Source organism: Salvelinus alpinus, chromosome 3, assembly GCF_045679555.1.
Source record: "Salvelinus alpinus chromosome 3, SLU_Salpinus.1, whole genome shotgun sequence".
Classification (NCBI taxonomy): Eukaryota; Metazoa; Chordata; class Actinopteri; order Salmoniformes; family Salmonidae; genus Salvelinus; species Salvelinus alpinus.
In genome coordinates this window covers 24,890,504-24,909,275 of record NC_092088.1, presented here as the reverse complement: position 1 = coordinate 24,909,275, position 18,772 = coordinate 24,890,504, and the positions used below count along the sequence as shown (strand labels likewise).

The window sequence follows — 18,772 nt, the reverse complement described above, 5'->3', positions numbered from 1 at the left end:
ATTAATAACTTCACCATGCATAAAGGGATAGTCAATGTCTGTATTTTTGTAGATTTTTTTACCCATCTACCAATAGGTGCCCTTGTTTGTGAGGCATTGGAAAACCTCCCTGGTCTTTGAGGTTGAATCTGTGTTTGAAAATTCACTGCTCGACTGAGGGACCTTTTAGATAATTGTATGTGTGGAGTACAGAGTTGAGGTAGTCATTCAAAAATCATGTTAAACACTGTTACTGCACACAAAGTGAGTCCATGCAACTTATTATGTGACTTGTTAAGCACATTTTTACTCCTGAACGTATTTAGGCTTGTCATAACAAAGGGGTTGAATACTTATTGACTCAAGTCATTTCAGCGTTTCATTTTTTATTAATACAAAAATATATATATACTGTAAACATATTAATACACTTTGACATTATGGGGTATTGTGTGTAGGCCCGTAACACAGAACACATTTTTTAATCAATTTTAAATTCAAGCCGCAACCAAACAAAATATGGAAAAAGTCGAGGGGTGTGAATACTCTTTAAAGGCACTACCCATATGTTTTAACAGTAAGTCACTGAAGTCTCTAAGCTAAAAGTAGGTCAGTAAGATAAAAGCATCATCCCAACTTACTCCCGAGTGATGCAGCTGTCTAAGGCACTGCATCGCAGTGCTAGAGGCGTCATTACAGACCCTGGTTCAATCCCGGGCTGTATCACACCCGGCCGTGATCGGGAGTCCCATAGGGCGGCGCACAATTGTCCCAGCGTCGTCCGGGTTAGGGGAGGGTTTGGCCGGGGTATGCCATCATTGTAAATAAGAATTTGTTCTTAACTAACTTGCCTACTAGTTAAATAAAGGTTAAAAAAATATATATATGCTAAAACCACCATGCTATACATCTATATTACAATTGCTCACATCAAATGGACATTAGCAACAGTGAGGACTACAAGTGTTCATTTCGGACAGTCCCTCCATAGTGCTTCACTCAGTGCCCTGACTGCCACCTCTGCACGAGCATCATTTCCTGCAGCCCTCTCTCCCTACAGCCAATTACACGGCTGAGAGTGGTGGCACTTAAAAACCCCAATGGAGCCATGGCAAGCATCCATGCCGAGGGAACAAGAGTGTCTAACTGTCCATTTTACACAGGCGCGCACACTCACACACACACCTCCGCAGCTCTTTTAATGGATAGTTTGCCTGGAGAATTGGCAGGTGTCCGCCTCTAAAATAGTACTTTAAGACCGACATATGTCAGGTGTAGAACAGGTGGGGAAAGACACAGGAAAAACAATTGGACTTTTAACAGTGGTAAATGCATTTATGCAAACATTGGCCTGTAAGTACACTATCAAAACAAGCATATTCTTTTTCAAAAGGACAAAGACAAAGGGTAATTGATGAAAAAAAAGTGCAGTGTCTTTGTGTGTGTGTGTGTGTGTGTGTGTGTGTGTGTGTGTGTGTGTGTGTGTGTGTGTGTGTGTGTGTGTGTGTGTGTGTGTGTGTGTGTGTGTGTGTGTGTGTGTGTGTGTGTGTGTGTGTGTGTGTGTGTGTGTGTGTGTGTGTGTGTGTGTGTGTGTGTGTGTACTGACTCTGCTTGCTTGCATACCTGTGCACCAGGTGCTGTGAAATCCTGTCATGCCAACGCTAAACCACAACCTCCCTGAATTTGTAGAAAGAACCACACAAATACACACGGCTTCCCCATATCTTCTGCATACCTTCACATTGCAACCCGACTCTCGACAGACACATACCTGTCGCGTCCAATGCCGGCCACAGTCAAATAATTCCTTCCCCCGCCACTCTTCACTTTGCTCTCCCTCCTCCCTCACTCCTTCTCTCGTTCTCTCTCTCCCAGCTTCAACCCTCACTCTCTTCTTCCAACGGCAGCTCTCTTCCACTTTGATGCGGTCAAATCACCGGCAGCGTTATTCACCTGTTCAACTCTTTCTCGCTTTCCCTCCCTCCTTCTCTCTCCCTCGCTCCTCTCTCGTCTTCCCTCTCTACAGTCGGAGCGTGCTGTCACACCGAGGTGCCTGCTCAGAACGGTGGCTGCCACCGAGTGAGTTGTTGTACTTTAATTGTGGTTGCCAGGCGATAAGCTCCCCACTAACTCTCTCACACACAGTGGAGGGGAGGACAGAGAGAGAGAGAAGGGAAGGGGGAGGGAGAGGGGTGGTGAATGCTAATGACTGGGGGAGATTGGAAAAGCTTATAGTGGATGTGTGTGGTGGGGTGTTTGTGGAGGGAGGGAGAAGAGGAAAAAAGGTGGGTGCTAAAGTAACAGGTGCGTTTTATCACATTTACTTTTACTTTGGGTTGAGGATTTTGACACAGGAAAACCTAAAATCATCATTCAGTTGAACGAGGTAAGTTAGTTCACCACAGTGCTGTGGTCAGGGCTGTCGCGGTGACCGTATTACCGGCACACCGACAGTCACGAGTCATGAAGGCAGTCAAATCCCACATGACCGTTTAGTCACGGTAATTAGGCTTCTCCAAGCTCTGATGCTGCTGCTGGTCATTAGTAGCCTACTAAACTTGCTAACTGCCTGGTACGCCGCACTCTATTGTCCCTCTAATCAGTCTGACATCAATGCAAATGTATTTGAAAATCGAATCAAACACTTCATGAGAGCCCATGGTCTCATGTTGCGCAACATTTCTATAGGCTATGCAATTAAAGAGAGAAAACAGAGTGATGGCCGCAAATAAAAAGAGGATCCCATCAGCTTTCTATAGGCCAGGCCTACTATATTTATTTCTCAACTTACCTAATATTAAGCACATTGCTTATATTTACAACAGGAGTATAGCCTACCTGGCTGGCATGAAAATAAATCACGGGGAAAAGCGTCCTCCATTCGCTATTTAAGTGCATAGATGACATGTATTTTTTCCCGCTGTCCCTGTTTGGATACAGATGCATGATAATGGTCCGTTCTAAATCAAAACAAATCTCACACGTACACTACCGTTCAAAAGTTTGGGGTCACTTAGAAATGTCCTTGTTTTTGAAAGAAAAGCAACATTTTCCATTAAAATAACACCAAATTGATCAGAAATACAGTGTAGACATGGTTAATGTTGTAAATGACTATTGTAGCTGGAAATGGCGTACAGAGGCCCATTATTAGCAACCATCACTCCTGTGTTCCAATGGCACGTTGTGTTAGCTAATCCAAGTTTATCATTTTAAAAGGCTAATTGATCATCAGAAAACCCTTTTACAATTATGTTAGCACAGCTGAAAATTGTTGTTCTGATTAAAGAAGCAATAAAACTGTCCTTCTTTCGACCAGTTGAGTATCTGGAGCATCAGCATTTGTGGGTTTGATTACAGGCTCAAAATGGCCAGAAACAAATAACTTTCTTCTGAAACTCGTCAGTCTATTCTTGTTCTGAGAAATGAAGGCTATTCCTTGCGAGAAATTGCTAAGAATTGCTAAGAAACTGAACTTTTGAACGGTAGTATATATTATTTAGTTTATGTAAAGACGAGATATAATATAGTGATAGGCTAATATTGTCACTGATCAGACTATCCTTGATTTAATATTGTCACTTATAATGCCCAGCATAAGAAACAATGCCTTTTTTTTCACACACCTCATGTAGCCTAGCCCAAAGTGGCCAAATAACTTCTTAAAATTAAGCACATCAATTGTGGTCACTTTTGATAATGATCTTTTTCACTACTGGAACATGTGCGCTTATAGTTTACTACCATGTGTGCATTGCTGCACTTATAATGTGAAGAAATAGTCTAATAGTTTATCAACATTTTAAGCAAAAAATTCTGATCTGTGGCGTCAGCCACATTGCATAAAAAAGGTTTTGATGCTAGTGGTTGTATTAATTTGGGATCTATCGCATCCCACAACTGTCCCAGACTATGTTTGGAATATTTATTTCTCGCACAGAATAGAAAAGGTAAACGTTTGTACTATGGGGGATAGTAGATTGACATAGGCTAGTGCTTTTGCTGTTTGTTAGGCCTACTCATCTTGTTGGCTGACGAAAAGTAAATGTGGACAGTTCTTCCAATATCTTCAATATGCACCTCGGAATTGGATAAGGATGTGTGCAGTTGCATCCCCGATGTGTCTGTCTTCACTTGTAGCCTGTGAGAAAGACCCGGTCATGTGACAGAGAGCCATATGAGCGAGAGGCACTTCAGATTGTTCAGCACACTCAGGGAGAAGGGCATAACGCAGCACTCCGGGCCGCAAAAGACATGGATTTTTTTAGGGTGCATTACGGGCTGGGGATGCCGCCGTGAAATTTGACGCATTATCAAGTGCTTATCAAATTGTGAATGAGTGACTATTGGAGTGTGTACAGCCTGCACAAAAAAACAAAGCAGAGCTCATGCCTTTCAAGTGACTTTTTTCCAAATCATCATGCAGCCTTACAGTGTATTAAAAATCAAAACATATAGCCCAACGTTTACAGAACAACCCAAAGTTACATTAATATCTCTAAATTAAGCATATAGGAATACCTATTTCTTTGTTAACCGTTCAACACAGAATAGTCGCATGTGCACACTCCCTCAAATCGTTGAGAAAATATTTATATTTCATTCAGCTTTGTTCAATTGTATTCTTCATACTATAAAATTATATAAAATAATATCACGGAATTCTAAGCAAATCGTGTCTGCTAAATCAACTAGTGTAGCCCACAGCCATTTGGCATAGCCACATAAGGACAACTCAGGATATGCTATTATTTTCTTCAGATCATGCTTCTTTAAACCTGTCTAAAATAAATAATGGATTTATTATGAATGTGTAAGCTATATTACATGGATATATTAGACTTTAAAAAAATGGCTTGTAGGCTATTTGTGGAAGCTAGGAGATGCTAAATGTGTTTGTTAATTAACAGTTAATTACCATGAGACCGACAGTTATTTGCTAGTTGTGGTGAAAGAAATGTCACCGAGAAAAAAAATGAACATTACCCCCAAAAGGGTTGTATTTTGTCCCATTTTCTATTAGATAACGGCACACATTGTGCCACTATTTAACTTTTATTCAGATTCAGACCAATTCAAGTGTCTGTTTCTTGACTGCACATGGTTGCAGTCTGCACAGCCTGCACATGGTTGCAGTCTGCACAGCCTGCACATGGTTTCCTTTGATAGCTGTTTGGACCTTGTTTGTTAGGTAGCCTGGTAAACACTAGAACTGCCATAGGACTACAGCCACTGACGTTTGATTTAGTAAAACTATTTTAATAAATGTCCTCCGAAAATTGCAACACCCTGCTCCTTCCTTGACTTTTCCTAAATATGTATATTTTACAGCTATTACTAACTTAAGGGGCCAAGATAAATGTGCTGAAGGGCATTGGTACCCAGGCGCTAATGTGAGCGCATCATTCAGTCTGGTTTAACCAGGCTCGATTTTGGTCATTCTAGCTCATTATAACCAGGAAGGAGATTTCAAACCTCGCTTCCCCAATTAAACATGTGGGACCACATTTACTGTGACACTCGTCAACAGGAAATAAACAAGACCAATTAGAGTGGAGTAACAAGTTGCTGCCACGAGCATTCATAACAACTCACGTCATTTATATTTAGGACCAATGAACTTCTCTTGTCCATTTGTGTTAGTAAGCTAGATTCTAGATATATAGAGAGAGAGATGAACATAGAGACGTGCACCTTGCATACCATTCAAGGTAAGTCGATAGCGTTGTATAGCTGACATAAAGACAACAAACATAGGGTCAACTTTGGGATTATGACAACATAGTGAGGGATTTAATTGTGGGGTACAGAACACTGTCAGTGGTCCCATTTATGTTCGTATTGTTGCTTGCAGGTTATTTTCCCCGCATTGTCGGGGAAAGAACCCGCAAGAAAGCATTTAGTTGGACAATGTATACCATGCGTGTCCCATACAAAGTGGTCAGATGAAGCAGATGCTAAACTGCAAGACTGTTTTGCTATCACACACTGGAACATGTTCCGGGATTCTTCCGATGGCATTGAGGAGTACACCACATCAGTCACTGGCTTTATCAATAAGTGCATCGAGGGCGTCTTCCCCACAGTGACTGTACGTACATACCCCAACCAGAAGCCATGGATTATAGGCAACATTCGCACTGAGCTAAAGGGTAGAGCTGCCGCTTTCAAGGTGCGGGACTCTAACCCGGAAGCTTACAAGAAATCCTGCTATGCCCTGCGACAAACCATCAAACAGGCAAAGCGTCAATACAGGGCTAAGATTGAATCACACTACACCGGCTCCGATGCTCATCTTATGTGGCAGGGCTTGCACACTATTACAGACTACAAAGGGAAGCACAGCCGCAAGCTGCCCAGTGACACGAGCCTACCAGACGAGATAAATTACTTCTATGCTCACTTCAAGGCAAGCATCAGCTGTTCCGGACAACTGTGTGATCACGCTCTCCGTAGCCGACGTGAGTAAGACCTTTAAACAGGTCAACATACACAAGGCTGCGGGGCCAGACGGATTACCAGGACGTGTGCTCCGGGCATGTGCTAACCAACTGGCAGGTGTCTTCACTGACATTTTCAACATGTCCCTGATTGAGTCTGTAATACCAACATGTTTCAAGCAGACCACCATAGTCCCTGTGCCCAAGAACACAAAGACAACCTGCCTAAATGACTACAGACCCGTAGCACTCATGTCCGAAGCCATGAAGTGCTTTGAAAGGTTGGTAATGGCTAACATCAACACCATTATCCCAGAAACCCTAGACCCACTCCAATTTGCACACCGCCCAAACATATCCACAGCTGATGCAATCTCTATTGCACTCCACACTGCCCTTTCCCACCTGGACAAAAGGAGCACCTATGTGAGAATGCTATTCATCGACTACATTTCAGCGTTCAACACCATAGTACCCTCAAAGCTCATCACTAAGCTAAGGATCCTGGGACTAAACACCTCCATCTGCAACTGGATCCTGGACTTCCTGACGGGCCGCCCCCAGGTGGTGAGGGTAGGTAGCAACACATCTGCCATGCTGATCCTCAACACTGGAGCTCCACAGGGGTGCGTGCTCAGTTCCCTCCTGTACTCCCTGTTCACCCACGACTGCATGGCCAGGCACGACTCCAACACCATCATTAAGTTTGCAGACGACACAACAGTGGTAGGCCTGATCACCGACAACGACAAGACAGCCTATAGGGAGGAGGTCAGAGACCTGGCCGGGTGGTGCCAGAATAACAACCTATCCCTCAACGTAACCAAGACTAAGGAGATGATTGTGGACTACAGGAAAATGAGCACCGAGCACGCCCCCATTCTCATCGACAGGGCTGTAGTGGAGCAGGTTGGGAGCTTCAAGTTCCTTGGTGTCCACATCAGCAACAAACTAGAATGGTCCAAACACACCAAGACAGTCGTGAAGAGGGCACGACGTACGGCCCAGTACATTACATGGGGCTAAGCCACCTGCCATCCTGGACCTCTACACCAGGCGGTGTCAGAGGAAGGCCCTAGAAATTGTCAAAGACCCCAGCCACCCCAGTCATAGAATGTTCTCTCTACTACCGCATGGCAAGCGGTACCGGAGTGCCAAGTCTAGGACAAAAAGGCTTCTCAACAGTTTTTACCTCCAAGCCATAAGACTCCTGAACAGGTAATCAAATGGCTACTTGGACTATTTGCATTGTGTGCCCCCCCCCCCCCCCCCCCCCTTGTGATTGTCTCCATCCCCCTCCAGGTGTCGCCCATCTTTCCCATTATCCCCTGTGTATTTATACCTGTGTTCTCTGTTTGTCCATTTCCAGTTTGTCAAGTCAACCAGTGTTTTTGTTCTCAGCTCCTGCTTTTCCCAGTCTCTCCTTTTTCTCACCCTCCTGGTTTTGACCCTTGCCTGTACTGACTCTGTATCCACCTGTCTGACCACTCTTCCTGCCCCTGACCCTGAGCCTGCCTGCCGACCTGTACCTTTGCCCCACCTCCGGATTGTTGACCTCTGCCTACCCTGACCCTGAGCCTGCCGTCCGGTACCGTTGCCCACCTCTGGTTTACTGACCCCTGCCTGCCTTGACCTGTCTATTGCCTGCCTCTGTTGGAATATTAAACCATTGTCAATTCGACGTGTCTGCATCTGGGTCTTACCTTGATTCCTGATAGACTCGACTATATGGAGGCATAATCTTTCCCTAGGAAACCCACAACAATGACTGGTGAGCCCCACTCCTGTATACATATTTATCCCACACACATTGCCATCTGGCATGATTTTTCAATTCCAACTAAACTGAGCATTACCAAACTGAGCATTGACCATTCACAGAAAGTTTTTGAACCAATACAAAATGGATGCTATTTGGATGAGAAAAGGACCACCACTTATTTGGAATAGATCCCTGTCACCCCCAGAAAGGCATTCCTCAGGGAGCCAATGACAGAGCCACGGAGAGCTGTAATCAGTGCCCTCAGATGCACAGAGGAGTGTGTGTGTGTGTTTGCAGGGCCATTTCTAGCATTTTGGAGACCCTAAGCAAGCACCCCCCCCCGAAAACCCAGATGCACAAACACATTTCGAAATGGCACGTTGTGTATTCTACTATTCTAAATAACAGTAAGTTAACACCCCAACTGACTTCCTAAAAAAAGGAGGCTGCGGGGTCCTAAACGGACGCTTATGTCGCTTATGCCTACAAATGGCACTGTGTGTGTGTGTGTGTGTGTGTGTGTGTGTGTGTGTGTGTGTGTGTGTGTGTGTGTGTGTGTGTGTGTGTGTGTGTGTGTGTGTGTGTGTGTGTGTGTGTGTGTGTGTGTGTGTGTGTGTGTGCGTGAGTGCGTGCGTGAGTGCGTGCGTGAGAGAGGAGTGTGCGAGTGTGTGACGATCAAGTCTGACACCCTGCCAGCCCCAGAAAGATCAAGAAAGAGGAGAGAGAGAGAGAGGATATGTAGCCGAACAGACGTTATCAGGGCTAGCCTATCACCACAGAGAGCATACACCGCACAAGTGACCCAAATTAGCCCACACTACTTTCTGCCCAATGCTAATTGATGATGATGATGCATAAGAGGTAGTGGCAGCGAGCCGAGCAGAGCCCAGTGACTTCAGTCACACAGCAAAGAGTGACAGGACCTGACTGCTAAGACCAGCACCAGGGCTAAGGGGTGAAATGGTGTTATTCCTGGTTCAAGCATACAAACCTATTAGAACTCACTCAAACAATCCATTGAATAGTATATTTATACTGTATATTGTTTTGTGTATAACTACAGTATTGGTATTGGTGTTCGTATTGTGTTATTTGAAATGCCTCTGTACTCGTTTTGCGGACGTCTCTTGCCCAATCCAAGTCTCCCCGCATAAAAAGGGATTTATCCTGATTAAATCAGAATCAGACAACGGTGGTTTGAAATGGTGTGACTCCCCAGCTGGTCACAGGAAGTCTTAGTAACACTGTCCGACAAAACCGACAAAGGAGAGGACATGGGGGGGGGGTGCATGAATATCAGAACCCCACATGGTGTGAACATTGGCATTACCCAGAAAGAACCTGGGTAAGTCCCAACGTTTTCTAGCTTCCTCCTCTCTTGTACCCTTCCGTTTGAACATTTGCAGACCCACAGTTGTGTTTGTCATAGACGTATGAGAAAATCAACTCACCGGCCGTGACACAGCTTCTTTCCATTGAACTGTATGCCCTCTGTGACTAGGTGCGAGTGTGCGTGACTAGGTGCGAGTGTGCGTGACTAGGTGCGAGTGTGCGTGACTAGGTGCGAGTGTGCGTGACTAGGTGCGAGTGTGCGTGACTAGGTGCGAGTGTGCATGACTAGGTGCGAGTGTGTATGACTAGGTGCGAGTGTGTATGTGTGTGTGTGTGTGTATATATTACTCATAGTCAGAGTAAATGTTAAGCATACCAGCACTCTAATGAAAAGGCATGCCAAGGCCATCATCATTTGAATCCACTTTTAATCCCCCTTTTCCTCCCTCCATCCTCACCTCCGCTTCTCCACCTCATCACCGGATATGAAAACTGTAGCGGAAAAGACGTCGAAGAGACACTAGGAAGACGACGAAAATCGAAATCAACAATTCCGGGGAACAAGAATACGTGTCAGGGAAGGATATGTGCCGTAAATCAGCCCACTGGGGTTGGTGTGCCAGGGATCTCGGAGAGAGAATGCCAGGAGAAGTAGTTCCCACTGGTATCACCAGGAAGATGACATCCTCTATCCACCAATCAATCAGTAGCTCCTGGACATGTCCGGGAATCCCAGAGCTCCCAGCATGCTCTGCTGAGGTGCAGCGGCAGCGGGGCGTCTAGCACACCTGTCAGTCAGTCAGCAGGTAGAATGTGGTGGCGGTTATCTAATAATTCACACACACACACACACACACACACACACACACACACACACACACACACACACACACACACACACACACACACACTTTCAATTGGTTTCTTAGAAGCCTCTCTCTGGGTTACCAGTGGCCTTTCGGGAGCCGCTCTCCTACGCACAGTCCCTTAGGAAGAGATTATGACAGACAGCCCCAGGACACTCTCTCACACCTAAGCCTCTAAATGTTAGGGGGGGGGGGGGGGTTGAACAGATCCCTGTTCCATTTCACAGACAGATAGGGGGCCGCCTGTTCCCAGGTTTCTTTAGGCTGTTGGATCATCGCTTATCATATCGTTTTGACAATATTCCCATAGCCATTGTCAGGCCAAACAACCAGGTTACGGTAAGGGTAGGATTGATACCAACTGAACTGACGAAACTAAACAGTTACAGTAGAGCGAACTCCTGGTTTATGCAACGGTTCGGTTCAGTTGTGAATGCTTGCAAATATCCAGAGCCAGTTGAATGTAGTATTTTGGGACTGGTCAACTGCAATACACTTCAACGGAGTATGAACTTGTTTCATTGTCACTTATACAGGATAGGTGCAGTGAAATGTGTTGTTTTACAGGGTCAGCCATAGTAGTACGGTGGCCCTGGAGCAAATTAGGCTGAAGTGCCTTGCTCAAGGGCAGCGACAGGTCTTCCACCTATTCGCGGTCTACAGCATATCTGTAGACTGCTGAGCTAATACACATCTAGCTGGAGGGTTAGTTAAGGTGAAGACTAGCTCGCTTGAGGTTTTGAACGGGTCTTAACTTTAGAGAGGGTGTGATTTTTGTGTTGTTTAGGTCTCTCGTACGCCCTCTTGGTCCGCTCCCTCATGCTTTGGGATACGTTATATGTACCACTCAATCTTTGGCTACAGACAGTTAGGCTGACGTGGATGGGCCACCTGTTCTGTGTTGTGTTAAGACAGACAGCACACGACGGCCATAAACAACCGATAAACAAGTTAACCGGTGCCTCCCAAATAGATGTGCTGGCAGAGAGAAAGAGAGAATAAAAGAGAAAGAACTTGAATTGAGAGACAAGCGTAGAGAAAAACAGTTACTGTGAGTGTGGGTCAAAGAGAGAGCGAGAGAGAGAAAGACAGACGGTTGGTGTGAAAGTGATTGCTGTAGGCTACAGTCAGTGTCGTACTTTGGCAAAGCTGCTTCCTGATACCGAGTCAATAAAGCCTGTTTGAATGTGAACTTGACGGACAGAGAGATAGATCAGGAAGGAGGGGGGGCCATGGGGGGGGCTTCAGAGGCTATCCTCTCACACTGTGTGATCTGGACATTTGTTTGAGCATTTATCGGCTACCGGGTTAGCCGCTAGTAGAACCTCTGATTGTCAAGCGGCAACAAAAAAAACAAAACACGGCATCTTTTAATTGTATGTCTTTTCATGGCACTCTTACTTTTCCAAGATCACTCCTTTAAGACTTAATTGCCATTTCAAATGCAAAAGCAACACAGATGATTTGCGTGTATGCACGCAAATGTGTGTGTGTGTGTGTGTGTGTGTGTGTGTGTGTGTGTGTGTGTGTGTGTGTGTGTGTGTGTGTGTGTGTGTGTGTGTGTGTGTGTGTGTGTGTGTGTGTGTGTGTGTGGGTGCATGGTGCATGGTGCATGGTGTGTGTGGTGTGTGTGTGAAGGGACCAGTGTCTGATTTAACGAGGGAGCGGCGAAATCTAAGGAGGGCGGCGGTGGGGGGGGGGGGGGTGGGGGGGGGGGCATAAGAAGACGTGGCTTCTTGCGGGCAGAGTTTCTCTCTCTTTTAATCCTTTTTCCAACGCCACACTAGACGGGGAGAGTTAATAGGGCTTTAAACAGCCCTGAGCGAAACCTCTGAGACTTGGACCCACTGCCCACCATATCCTACCCCCCCCCGCCCTGCCCTCTCACTAAAAGAGGAAGTCCAGACAGACACTCAGTTCACAGTCAGGTAATGGCATGATAGAGGAAAGGGGGAGAAGGACGAAATTAGTCAGAAAGAGACAGAGGATGGGGCAAAGAGATAGTAGATGGGCAGACGGACGGACAGATGGAAGTGTGTCTTCAGAATCAAATATGATCCAGTCGCAATGCTCAGTTCCGCAGACCTGTCTGTCTGTCTATCTCGCTAGGTGTGTAGTGGTGGGCGGGTGTGTTGCCTTCTCTGTCTTTTTTCTTCTCTTTCTCTCTGTACTCTCTGTACTCTCTCTCTTTCTCTCTCTACTCTCTCTCTAGCTCTCTCTCTACAATGTCATTATTTGGATAGGATTCCCCCTCCCAAGTTTTGTGGTTTGGGGTGAAAGGGGCCAGAATATGAAACATAAATCAACACTCAGAAGGGGGGACGCAAATATTACCCATAAATCAGTTTGGCGGAGCCACCTACAATCATACTAATAGGGCTGGAAGACGTGCTGTCATCCAAACCATGATGTCACCCCCGCATGAGGCCTCGCGAGTGTGCGGCGGTGGGTCTCTACGTACGTGTCTGTGTATGTGTGTGTCTCTGTCTGTCTATGCGGGTTTGTGTCGGTTTCTGTGATTAAGGGTGGTCTCTATGTGTGTGTCTGTGTGTATGTGGAGGAGTGTCTGAGTGTGTGGGTTTGTGTGTGTCTAACTGGGGTCTGTGTGTCTACGTGTGCGCATGCATGTGAGTGTGTGTGTGTGTATTCTGTGGTTTGTACTGGCTTACAACGAATGTGGCCTTCCATCGAGAAAATCCAAACAAGTCGAGTGGTTTAAGTCTGTGTGACTCGTTTTTCCCACAATGGCATTCTTGGACAATGGAAATGATTGAAGGGACATGAAAGGTGACACTCATTGCCAATTACATCTTTGAATAGGGACTAATTGAGAAATAATTCAATTTTACAACGTTAAATGTGGTTTGTTGGAACAATTAGATCAATCATCAAATAATCGTTCTCTTTTGTTTTGTTCCCAACACTAACATATTTAGAAATATGTTTACCTGACATTGACAGTTCACTATAATATTCGAATAAAATCAGGTGTTGATGTTTTACTTAAAGTATTGTTGCTTGGCATTAACATCAAATCGTATTTGTCACATGCCCCCGAATACAACAGGTGTTGACTTTACCGTGAAATGCTTACTTACGAGTGCTTTTCACAACAGTTAAAAAGTATACAACATTTTGCAAAAAATGTAATAGGAAATAGTAACACAATAAAATAACAAAAACGAGACGATATACAAGGACTATCGGTAGCAAGTCAATGTACAGGGGTACGAGGTAGTTCAGTTAATTTAGGTAATATGTATGTACAGTACATATAAGTGACTAGGCAATCAGGATAGATAATAAACAGAATAGCAGCAACATATGTGACGAGTGTGAAAGTGTGTATGTGTGAGTTTGTGTGGTTGTGTGGTGCCAATATGCATGTTTGCATGTGCGTTTTGGGTGTGTGAGCATATGTAGTGTGTGTGTGTGTGTGTGTATGTGTTTGGGTAGAGTCCAGTGAGTGTGCATAGAGCCGGCGCAAGAGAGTCAGTGCAAATAAACAAGGGGTCAATGTAAATAATCCAGGTAGCCATTTGATTAACTGTTCAGCAGTTTTATGCCTTGGGGGTAGAAGCTGTTCAGGAGCCTTTTGGTCCCAGACTTGGCGCTCCAGTACCACTTTCTCTGCGGTAGCAGAGAGAACAGTCTATGACTTGGATGGCTGGATTCTTTGATAATTTTTAGGGCCTTTCTCTGACACCGCCTGGTATAGAGGTCCTGGATGGCGGGAACTCTGCCCCAGTGATGTACTGGGTCGTGCGCACTACCCTCTCTAGCGCATTGCGGTCAGATGCCAAGCAGTTGTCATACCAAGCGGTGATGCAGCCAGTCAAGATGCTCTCAACGGGGCAGCTATATAACTTTTTGAGGTTCTGAGGGCCCATACCAAATCAGCCTCCTGGGGTGGAAGAAAAGTTGTCATGCCCTCTTCACAACTGTGTTGATGTGTTTGAACCATGACAGGTCCTTAGTCCTTAGCTCGTTACCTGTATAAAAGACACCTGGGAGCCAGAAATCTTTCTGATTGAGAGGTGGTCAAATACTTATTTCCCTCATTAAAATGCAAATCAATTTATAACATTTTTGACATGCGTTTTTCTGGATTTTTTTGTTGTTATTCTGTCTCTCACTGTTCAAATAAACCTACCATTAAAATTATAGACTGATCATTTCTTTGTCAGTGGGCAAACGTACAAAATCAGCAGGGGATCAAATACTTTTTTCCTTCACTGTATGCACGATTACTGTGGTGACAACGTTGTCGATGCACTTATTAATGAAGCCATCGGATGAATCCGGGAACATATTCCAGTCTGTGCTAGCAAAACAGTTCTGTAGCTTAGCATCCGCTTCATTGGACCACTTCCGTATTGAGCGTGTCACTGGTACTTCCTGTTTGAGTTTTTGCTTGTAAGCAGGAATCAGGAGGATAGAGTTATGGTCAGATTTGCCAAATGGAGGATGAGGGAGAGCTTGGTACGCATCTCTGTGTGTGGAGTAAAGGTGATATAGACTGTTTTTTGCAACTAGTTGCACGTGACATGCTGGTAGAAATGAGGTAAGATGGATTTCAGTTTTCCTGCATTAAAATCGCCAGTCACTAATAGCGCCTCATCTGGGCGAGCATTTTCTTGTTTGCTTATGGCCCTATACAGCTTGTTGAGTGTGGTATTTGTGCCAGTATCGGTTTGTGGTGGTAAGTAGACAGCTACGAAATATAGACGAAAACTCTCTTGGTAAATAGTATAGTCTACAGCTTATCATGAGGTATTCTAACTCAGGCGAGCAGAACCTCGAGACCTCAATATTAGAGATTGCGTACCAGCTGTTGATAACGAAGAGACATACAACACCACCTTTGAGTTTACCCAATGCTTCCATTCTGTCCTGGCAATGTATAGAACAAACAGCCAGATTTATATTTTCCATGCACTTGTTCAGCCACGACCCTCTGAGAAACATAGGATATTTAAGTTCCTACGATCACGTTGATAGGATAGTCTCGAACGGAGCTCGTCCAGTTTATTCTCCAGTGATTGGACGTTCGCCAATAGAACGGATGGTAGATGCATTTCCGGAGAGTAGATGCAATACGGATCTCTCCATGCAATGGATGACAGTTAATTCACTTGCTTATTTCCTATTGTTAGGGCCTTAAGTTTTAAAGGAATCACCCTTATCAATATATAAAACAGGACCACGTCTACGGATCTCTAAAAACCAAACTAGAGCATATGATTATGACGCCATGCAGTGGCTGAAATTTTCCAGACCATAGACCAGTGATTCCCCTCTTCCTCTCCTAGGCTCCAGTCCCAAAAACTATTCTCTCTCTCACACTCTCCCACTCTCTTGACATCAGCAGCTCATCACTTTCAAATGAGCCAATAAGCTCACTCGGTGACACTGACCTGGCCCCTGATGCCCCACCGGTGTGTGTGTGTGTGTATGCGCTCGTACGCGCCTGTCTGTGGTGGTCTCACCCTCACACTTCAGAAATAGCCCCATCTCATCCCTGACCTAAGACAGTGAGACAGGATGTTGGAGCTGAATGGAGTATATCCTCATCTGACTCATTGAGAAAAACACTGGTGACTGTCATACAGTAAAGTACAGCGGAACGTCATATCACCTGTTGAGAGGCTGTCCCAGTTTCTCTCTATGGCTGGTCCTTGATATGCGCTTCTGCTGTGGCCGTTTCCCCTATTTGTTTTGAAACGCTATGGTAGGATAAAGACATTGGAATGATGTGAAGCCGTTGAAATTCATCCCGTCTCATCATCTCATAAGGTGTATCCGCTGACATGAACACATACACACACAGACGCGGATGCATGCACACACGCACAAACCAAAGTAGGCCCACAGTGCATACGAGAAGCAAACAGATAAATCACGCACGCACACTCACTCTCTCTCGCTCTCTCTCTCTCTCTCTCGCTCTCTACCTTCACAAGTCAACGGCAGAGCTGTCAAATATTTTCCCTCATTAGTTTCACATTTGCCATCCAGACATTACCGTGGGTCCTGCTTTTAATCATTGGGGAAAGCAGCACTGCGGTTGCCACTCCCTTTGATGTTCCCGTGGCCGCCAGTAGAGTGAGCGAGGCGAATGTCTCTCACTGCAGATAGCAGTCTGTCTGTGTTACTGTTAGCACTGTCTCTCGCTTTCCATGTGTCATCACACGCACACACGTCGCTTCACACCATAACACACCGCTTCACACACACACACACACACACACACACACACACACACACACACACACACACACACACACACACACACACACACACACACACACACACACACACACACACACACACACACACACACACACATACACACACACCGCTAACAGTACAGACTTGTGACTGTCATCCAGATAAGGCAAAAGGCCGGAATGGGACACACACATACACTCGCATGCAAACGCACACACACACACACACAAACATAAACATGCACATACAAATACACAATCTCGCATACACACAATTAATGGGATAGCCATATCCCAACGCACCCTCAAAGAAAACGCCATACCTGGCCATACTTGCAGCAACAGAGATATGGCTGGCCCTTTTAATTATGGCGTGTGGGACCGTCTGTATTACATATTTTAGCCGTCAGTCAAACTGCGCAAAAGTAAACTGAAACTAACATTGACGGTTAATTTTAGGAATTAATAATTAATACAATATTTTGGTTAAATTTAAACAAGTGCCTAGCACTCGGATTGAACTCTCAATCCTCGGGAGCGGTAATAGGCACTCGCATTGCCCCTAGTGGACAGTGGGAAATTGCCATGGAAATAAAATGCCACCCCATGCCGTAATTTCACCATTTCAAATATGCCTAAATACGCCATAATTCTGCCATGTCCACACCAGTTAGATACTGACATTGTAGGATATCCAGTGCAGAGAGGTTATAGTCTGAGCTATAGGAGTCATCACAGACATTACATATAGAAGTCCAAGAACCTCAACCATTTCAGCCAAAGTCGAATGAAACGTTACATAACGGAGCTACCGTAGGAGAGTGATACAGCTACGCAGGCAAGTGATAACGATGCAAAAATCACAGAGCTTACTGCAATTGCGGTCACAGACAAAGTCTATATGACACACCTCACTGTCAGAGCTCCAGCTGGTCAAGACACAGATCTAATGGTGTTATACACCTGGTATAGGGGATGTGCACACAGAGTTCACCCTTGGCTAGCAGGACAGAATTCACATTTCACCATTTTCAGAACATTGGTAAATCCACTACGGGGGGGAAGAAAGAAAGAAAGAAAGAAAGAAAGAAAGAGAGAGAGAGAGAGAGAGAGAGAGAGAGAGAGAGAGAGAGAGAGAGAGAGAGAGAGAGAGAGAGAGGAGAGAGAGAGAGAGAGAGAGAGAGAGAGAGAGAGAGAGAGAGAGAGAGAGAGAGAGAGAGAGAGAGAGACTGTCAACTGTTCCAATGAATCCATCCAGACAACCAGAGTACCAAAGAACAGGCATTGGCTGCTGCCTCTGTCTGAGGTTCGAACTCATGTTGCTTGTTGAGGCTTTGGCTAGGGTGGGCTCGGAATAGGCTGGGCTGGGTTGGTGGCTGGCGTACAGGGATTTGTGGGGAGGTGGGGAGTGTGCGTGTGCATGGTCTCTTTGCTGCTTGTACGAATACAGGCTGTGGTGGAATGTTTCTGTGAGTATGCATGTGGGGGTGTAGATGTGTGTATGTGTGTGTGCATGAACATGTTTGTGCATGTGTGTGTGTGTGTGTGTGTGTGTTCTGGAAAAGTCCTTTGCGGGTGGGGGGTAGCTACAGTAGAGACAGTCTTCAAACGAAAATTAACAGGATCAGAGAGAGAGACGGAGTAGAGAGAGAGAGAGAGAGAGAGAGAGAGAGAGAGAGAGAGAGAGAGAGAGAGAGAGAGAGAGAGAGAGAGAGAGAGAGAGAGAGAGAGAGAGAGAGAGAGAGAGAGATGGCAATAATAAGCCTACGGGTGACATCATCACAGTCATTGGAATGGCATCAAAGATCTGCTTTTCATTTCTCTCCTTCAAACAAATAATATCTGGGCCTAAAGTGGGGACTTGCAGGCCTAAAAACACACTCTTACGAACGATTGCACTTCATTCTATTGGCTGGCTGGTGGCTCGACTCAGGCATTCCAATGAGAGGTCATAAAATGTGGAAGATTGGATTGGACTTGAGAGGGAAAACTGCTTGGGGAAATAAGGCCTATAAGCCCCTATAGTTTATTGTTTAATCACATATTTTCCTTGTCTCTCTTCCTCTGTGACCACTGATAGGTACAGTATATTGACTGGATAGGTCTCTACTGTAATGTTACGAGTATATTCTAAGTCTATTCAGATTAGTGGTGAAAAAGGAA

General features: G+C 45.2%; 1 protein-coding gene across 4 annotated transcripts in view; it reads right to left on the bottom strand.

Annotated features, from left to right (window-relative positions):
- Positions 1–18,772, bottom strand: part of ankfn1b (ankyrin repeat and fibronectin type III domain containing 1b) — a 295,078-nt gene that overhangs the window by 100,915 nt on the left and 175,391 nt on the right. Inside the window, exon 1 of one of the 4 annotated variants that reach the window (XM_071392240.1) lies at positions 1,751–2,034. The exons of the other annotated variants lie outside the window; for them this stretch is intronic. The gene's annotated coding sequence lies outside the window, so the exon portion shown is untranslated. Of the gene's footprint in view, positions 1–1,750; positions 2,035–18,772 lie in introns of those variants that run through there. 4 annotated transcript variants of the gene reach the window in all.